Genomic DNA, 6,159 nt, shown 5'->3' on the forward strand with positions numbered 1-6,159 from the left:
CACTGCTCCTCCCCTTGTCCCTATGGCAGGCAGCACCGCGCAGCCCTCAAGGGCCAAGCCGCCAATGTCGCATACATACGCTTGTGTCCATGTTTCCAGCTTCGTCTCCTGGAGGCAGAGGATTGTTGCTCGATGTGCCTCTGCCACTTCTCTTACTGCAGATCTTTTAGCTGGGGCGTTTAGGCCTCTAACACTCCAGCTCATGATGGTGCAATTGTTGTTATTCATGGAACACAGAAAAATTCTCCGCCAGCAAACATAATTCTATTGAAGGAAGCAACTGATTACACTTGCCGCAATACAAGGGGGCACCGGAGACCACCAGTAGGCCCCATAATTCTCCGGTGCAAGCCGATCCACTAATCCCTAGCACTAACAGTCTGCCGGAAGGGCCGACAGATACTAACATGAACCCTTAGTCGTGCTGGCTTAAGGCCAGCTGCTGACGAAGACTACTACTACAAAGCCTACTGCGAGGCCAAAGAAATTGAAGTACTAACATAAGTAACCTAAACTGCAGCTGCAGTCTCAGCATCCGGGCCGGCGAGGCCGCTCGCAATGCGGAGAGCATCAGGATCAAGGCAAGTGAGCTTTGCGATGATTGCAATGTCGTCGTCCGTCAGAGGCTCGTCGAAACGGCGGATGAGGGCCTCCGCAACCTCTGCCGTCATATTCTCCTTGGGGCCGAGCAGCCCTAGCTGCTTGAAGAGCAGGAGGGAGGCGCACTGGGCGACATGCACCGTGCTCGGGTTTGCAGCCTGACGCGCGCTCTGCCTGACAGGGGTAGAGGAGACTCTGGTCTTGGGAGGGGCGGAGGGACGCCGGGGTGGAGGAGCGGCGATGATGGGAGGAGGCACATCAGCGAAGAGGCGGGGCGGTTCCTCCTCGGCCGCGCCTCCGTTGAGCTGCAGCTGCATCACCTGCTGCGTTACCGCGTCCAGCTGCAGGTTGGTGGCGACCGTTGGGGGGAGCGCGGCAGGCGGCAAATTCGAGCGGGTTGGCGAGTGCAGAGGCGATCGATTCGTCCAGCTCCTGCTGGACCACATCCGCGCGCACGGGCTCTGGGAGGGCCCGGCCCGCAGAGTCGAAGAAGGCCTTCACCGGGTCCTCCGCGGCTGGGCCGTCCCGGGCCGGCTGCTTGGGGCGCAGGGGCAGGGGAGGCGTTGCTTTTAGCACCGCCGGCTGCTGGGAGTGCCTCCTTCCCCCACGGCGGCTTTCAGGTGTACGGCTTCGCTGGCGCGGGACGGGGGCTGCATCTTGCCTGGGAAGCTTGTCGTGGCCAAGGAGGGTGTCCTTCCATGAACGCCGTCCGCCGCGCTCCTTGTCGTGGTCATCGTGGTCACGGCGAGGACCCAGCTGGATGCCGCCGCAGCCTGATGGCGAGACCAGGGCAGGGTGGCGTCGGCTTTGCCCCTCGCCGTCCTCGACGTGCATAGTCCAGGTTCCCGGCCAGATCGCCGGCACCTTGCGCCCGTCTTCAGAGCTCGAGGATGGGAGGCCGCTCTGCGCGGAGTGGGACGAACGCGGCGACAGCGGTGACCAATCTTCCACCAGGTCGACATGGATGAGCAGGTCATGACGCTTGACACGCGGCGGAGGGGCGACCTCCCTGCTCGGAGACGAGAAGCCTTGCATGGCCTCGATGCGCCCGATGCCCCGGGTCGTCCTCCAGAGCGTGTGTGCGGTGGGGATGAGCGCGACATCCCACACCCACACCCAGCATGCGAATGTCTTCGTGTGCCCGCGCTCGAGCATCCTGGAGTCGAGACGGTCGATGATGCACTTGTTGCCAAGCACCTTCTCCGCCCCCTTGATGGACCAGAGCTGCAGAGGCATCTTCTCGATGACGACGCGGACGTGGAGCATGAAGTCTTGGTGGACGGCGTGGTCATCTTCGTGCCAGGGCTTGATGTTGAAGCAGACGCCGTCGACGTTGATGGAGCCGAGGCGGACGACGTTGTCGCCATGCACCGGCAGCTCGAAATGGACGAGGAAGTCTTCCGGGTCATGGCTCGTGACCTGCAGGAGGTACGCCGGCGTGCGCATCTGGGTGTCGAAAGCGTGCCCCACCGACATGGGGCTCGCCGTGTGGCGCTCCGCCGTGCAGACGAGCAGGACGGCGTGGCGACGCAGGAGGAAGGTCTGGTGCTCCATCTCCTACGTCTCGACCACAACCGAGTGGCCAGACCTCGGGCGCCGCGAGGGGTCGGTGTGGGCAGCACGCTCCATGGCCGGGGCGGCAGGCGCAGGCGAGGGGAAGCGCAGGCGCTCGTGGACGGGGCCTCTAGCAGGCGGCGGCCAGACCGGGCCGCGACGCAGGGGACAGTCGCGGGCACGGTGACCGGGCAGCTTGCACTCTATGCAGTGGAGTGGATCTCTGCAGTCAACTCGTCGGTGCTCTGAGCTGAGGTATCTGAAGCAGAGGCCGCGGAAACGCCTTAAGAAGGCCTCGCGGCCAGCAGCCGCATTGAAGGAGGGCCGACGGCCTCGCTGTTGCCAGCGCGCATGCACACTACGGCCCTGCGGGCGCGAGCTAGCGCGCCGCGCCTTCCGGGACCTGACCTCCGTCCATTCATTGCCATTGCCGGAACGGGGGGAGCTCGGCTGCGGGGAAGGCCTAACTACTATGGATCGAAGCTGGGGTCGCCCAGAAGGGGGGGGCTTGAGATATCCGGCGTGGAAAAGGGGTGGGCCGCCTTGGAGCACTCACCCCGCTGCAGGATTCGCGGGGGGGGGGGGGGGGGCTGGGGATAGCCGTTGGCGAGGGGGGGGGGGGCAACTTGGAGTCCGGCACCATGGACGGACCGCTGGATCTAGACGGGTGTGGCACCGAGGCCGGCAGGCCCCATCCCTCGCTGTCTATGGAGTGCGACCGAGCGGAGCGCGTGGAGCAGCAGGAGCGCGGGCGCCCCATGGCGTCGGTGGGGGCAGGCCGGGGCGGACTGCCCCAGGATCTGGTGGCCGCCGCGGCCGGAGCGGCCAGCGGCACGAGAGATAGGAGGGGGAAGCGAGCATCTGTGCCGGCTTTGAGAGTTTCGTTGTGCCGGCTGGTGCAGAAGTGATGTTGACAACTACGAAGTAGGGTGCGTGGCGCCGCATCACTTGGATGGAAGACGGTCTCATGTCGCCATCACGATCTAAACCAACTAGCTTTTGAACTCCTAAACATAACAGTCAGGAAACCAAAAAATAAAATAGCAAAACAAAGTTGCACTCCTCGATAATTCACGGACATGTCATACGCCCCAACGAGCCGAGCGCAGACATGTTCTCTTTTTCTCCTCATGCCCATCACTTAGTCATTGCATCCTCTCAAATATCTTTGCAAGTTGGTTGTATTTTTATTCATACACTACTACAAGATGAGAAGGTTTTGGTCAAACCTTCATATCTACACGTATCCACGTGCGCGGGATTGTGGGGCCTGAAAAGTTGACAAGAGCAACATCCCGAACATGCACGTGAATGTGTGGTTGCCGTGGGAAGCTTGCGCAAACACGGCTTTTAAACAATTTATTATTGTTTAGCATTGCCTATATATACTGCAAAGATATTCGGAAAGCAAGCCACCGCTAGAAACGATCAAATCACATAGAGCTGGTGGTAAGTACCATGTCATTCCTCCCTCTTTCTTGAGAAGATCCTTGTCATTATATCTATTCTTCGGTTTAGAATATTATTTGTCTATGAAATTTGTCACCTGTACTCACGGGCATCTCTTGCAAAATGATCGTAAACCAATAGTATATACATTATCTTCATTTTTCTACTAAGAAACTGCGTATATTACATGTTCCAAAAGTTGAGCCTAGTAAATTCACAATTCATTTGGCTGATGCTGACCACCAAGCACTATTGCTTGCAGGCGTTTGCCCAATTTTGTTTCCAACATGAGCAAGCCATGCGACGGTGCCAAGACGGAGTGGCCTGAGCTGGTCGGGCGCACGATCAAGGAGGCGGAGGAGAAGATCAAGGCGGACCGGCCGGACCTCAAAGTCAGAATTGTCCCGGTAGGAAGTATTGTGACACACGACGAAGATTTGAACCGCGTCCGTGTCTGGGTCGACATGGTGGCGGAGGTTCCCAAGATTGGCTAAGCTAGCTCATAATTAGCCGACTGGAATAAAAGCCCATGCAAGTCTCAACATCGTCCAGTTAATCGGCCAAATATATAAGCATGGTACATTCTGAAGAAAATAAGTGTTGTGGGTGTTTCGCGGAAAATGTATGGATGTGTTATGTAAATTTTTTCGCGAATACGCATTGTTGCGTATCTTTGCATTGATAAGTTGAAAAAGGAGTTACAGTGGGCAGCCCCAGGGGATGTGCGCTAGAAGGCGTCACGTAGGGTGCAAGTGAGCATGGGAGGACGTTGCTCAGCCTCGGTACAATTCGGTCACGTTGCGGGGATAACTAGTCCTAAGCCTTTGGCTACGGTGCGGGCCCACGGGCGAGCCTCGTCGCGGATAGTGCGCACTAGATCGTTGCTCGATGGCTGAATGTTGTCTAAGACCGCAGCGTTGCGGTGCTTCCACAAAGACCAGGCGAAGAGGGCAATGAGGGAGTTTGCACCTTTGCGAAGGCTGGCCGGAGTGGCGTTGGTGGTGGCCGACCACCAGGCGTAGAAGCTTGTCCAGGCGGTTGGCTGTGAAGCTGGCAGTCTGCCCCAAGAGAGAATTTCATGCCAAGTGATTCTGGAGAAGGCGCATTGGACTAGGAGGTGGTCAATGGTCTCGAGCTCTTGGTAGCAGAATTTGTAGTGAGGATCATGCGGGAGTCCATGGCGAGCACGCCGCTCGGCGGTCCAGCAGCGGTCCATGGAGGTAAGCCAGAGGAAGAACTTGCTGTTTGCGGGAGCCCAGCAGCGCTAGATGAGGCGCCAAAAGGGGGACCCTGTCGATCTGGCGAGCAGGGCCTTGTAGGCAGAGCCGGCAGTATAGATGCCATTGCTGGTCCACTTCCAAGTTATCTTATCGGGGTCGGTTGTCAGCTGCACGCGTTGGTTCGCCGCCAAAGTTCGACGTATTCAATAGTGGCGGCAGGACCCATGGTGTCGTGGATATCACGGATCCAGAGGTTGTTGTGGATAGCATCCGAGACAAGCCGCATACGTCGCTGTCTCCGGGGGACAAGGGGGATCAGTGTCGGGGCGATCTCAGCGACGGACGATCCCTCGATCCAGTGATCACACCAGAAACGACAGGTCCTGCCATCACCAATGGTCCAAGACGTGGAAGCCCGAAAGAATTGCTGGACCACCTCGTCGTGGGGAAGTTTTGTAAGTGACACCACGGGCAATCCGGGTCAGTGGCTTGCAGCCACAGCCATCGGGCGCGAAGGGCGATGCTGGTGCGATGAATATCGCGCACAGCGAGGCTACCAAGCTCGAGCGGTCGTGATAGCTTGGACCAACTGACTAGGCAATAGCTAATCTTGGCATCCTTGCGTCCGTGCCAGAGTAAGTCCCGAATAATCGTAGTGATCTTCTATAGGATGGAGGGGTTCAATCCCATGGCGAGGAGGATGTGCACCGGCATGGCAGTGAGCACGTGGCGCACCAAGGCTAACCGCTCACCACGCGAGAGGAGGGAGGCCTTCCAAGTGGCGAGCTTCCTGGTCAGCGCTTGACCAAAGGCAAGAGTGCAGATGCACGACACTTGCGGATGGAGAGCGGCATCCCAAGGTAGGGGATGGGAAAACTGGAGACGGTACAGGAAAGCACAGTGGTGATCGCGCCAGCAGCTTCGGCGCTGCACTGGATAGTGGCGGCGGAGCACTTGGAGAAATTGGTGCGCAGGCCTGATGCATCCCCGAACGCACGTAATAGCTCACGAATAGTGGCTAGCTCGGGGGATGTGTTATGTAATGTCTTTTTCGAAATGGCAGTTATCATGCATTCATTTAGAAGAAAATAGTTGCTCAGTTAATTAGGGAAAACCGAGTGAAAATCAGATTGCCCAGTTAATTATGAAGAACCGGACGAAAACCATCACAACCGCTGAGCGGCACACATAAGAAACCTCACACACACCGCTTCAAGGAAGGCCTCAGCGAGACAGCACACAGGTGTCATCGTCATCACTCCTCCCCTAGTGGCGTCATCGCCATCCCTACACTCTGAGCAAACGACTCCGACTTGGCTGTAGGCGATCGTCGACT

At 58.0% G+C, this 6,159-nt stretch overlaps 1 long non-coding RNA gene across 1 annotated transcript; it reads left to right on the forward strand.

The window, feature by feature from the left end:
- Positions 1-3,572: 3,572 nt before the first annotated feature.
- On the forward strand, positions 3,573-4,192 carry LOC123048974 (uncharacterized). Its single transcript, XR_006423415.1, has 2 exons — positions 3,573-3,603; positions 3,866-4,192. It is a non-coding gene; the product is annotated as an uncharacterized lncRNA (long non-coding RNA).
- The last annotated feature ends 1,967 nt before the right edge of the window (positions 4,193-6,159 follow it).

This window comes from Triticum aestivum, chromosome 2D (assembly GCF_018294505.1).
Source record: "Triticum aestivum cultivar Chinese Spring chromosome 2D, IWGSC CS RefSeq v2.1, whole genome shotgun sequence".
Taxonomy (NCBI): Eukaryota; Viridiplantae; Streptophyta; class Magnoliopsida; order Poales; family Poaceae; genus Triticum; species Triticum aestivum.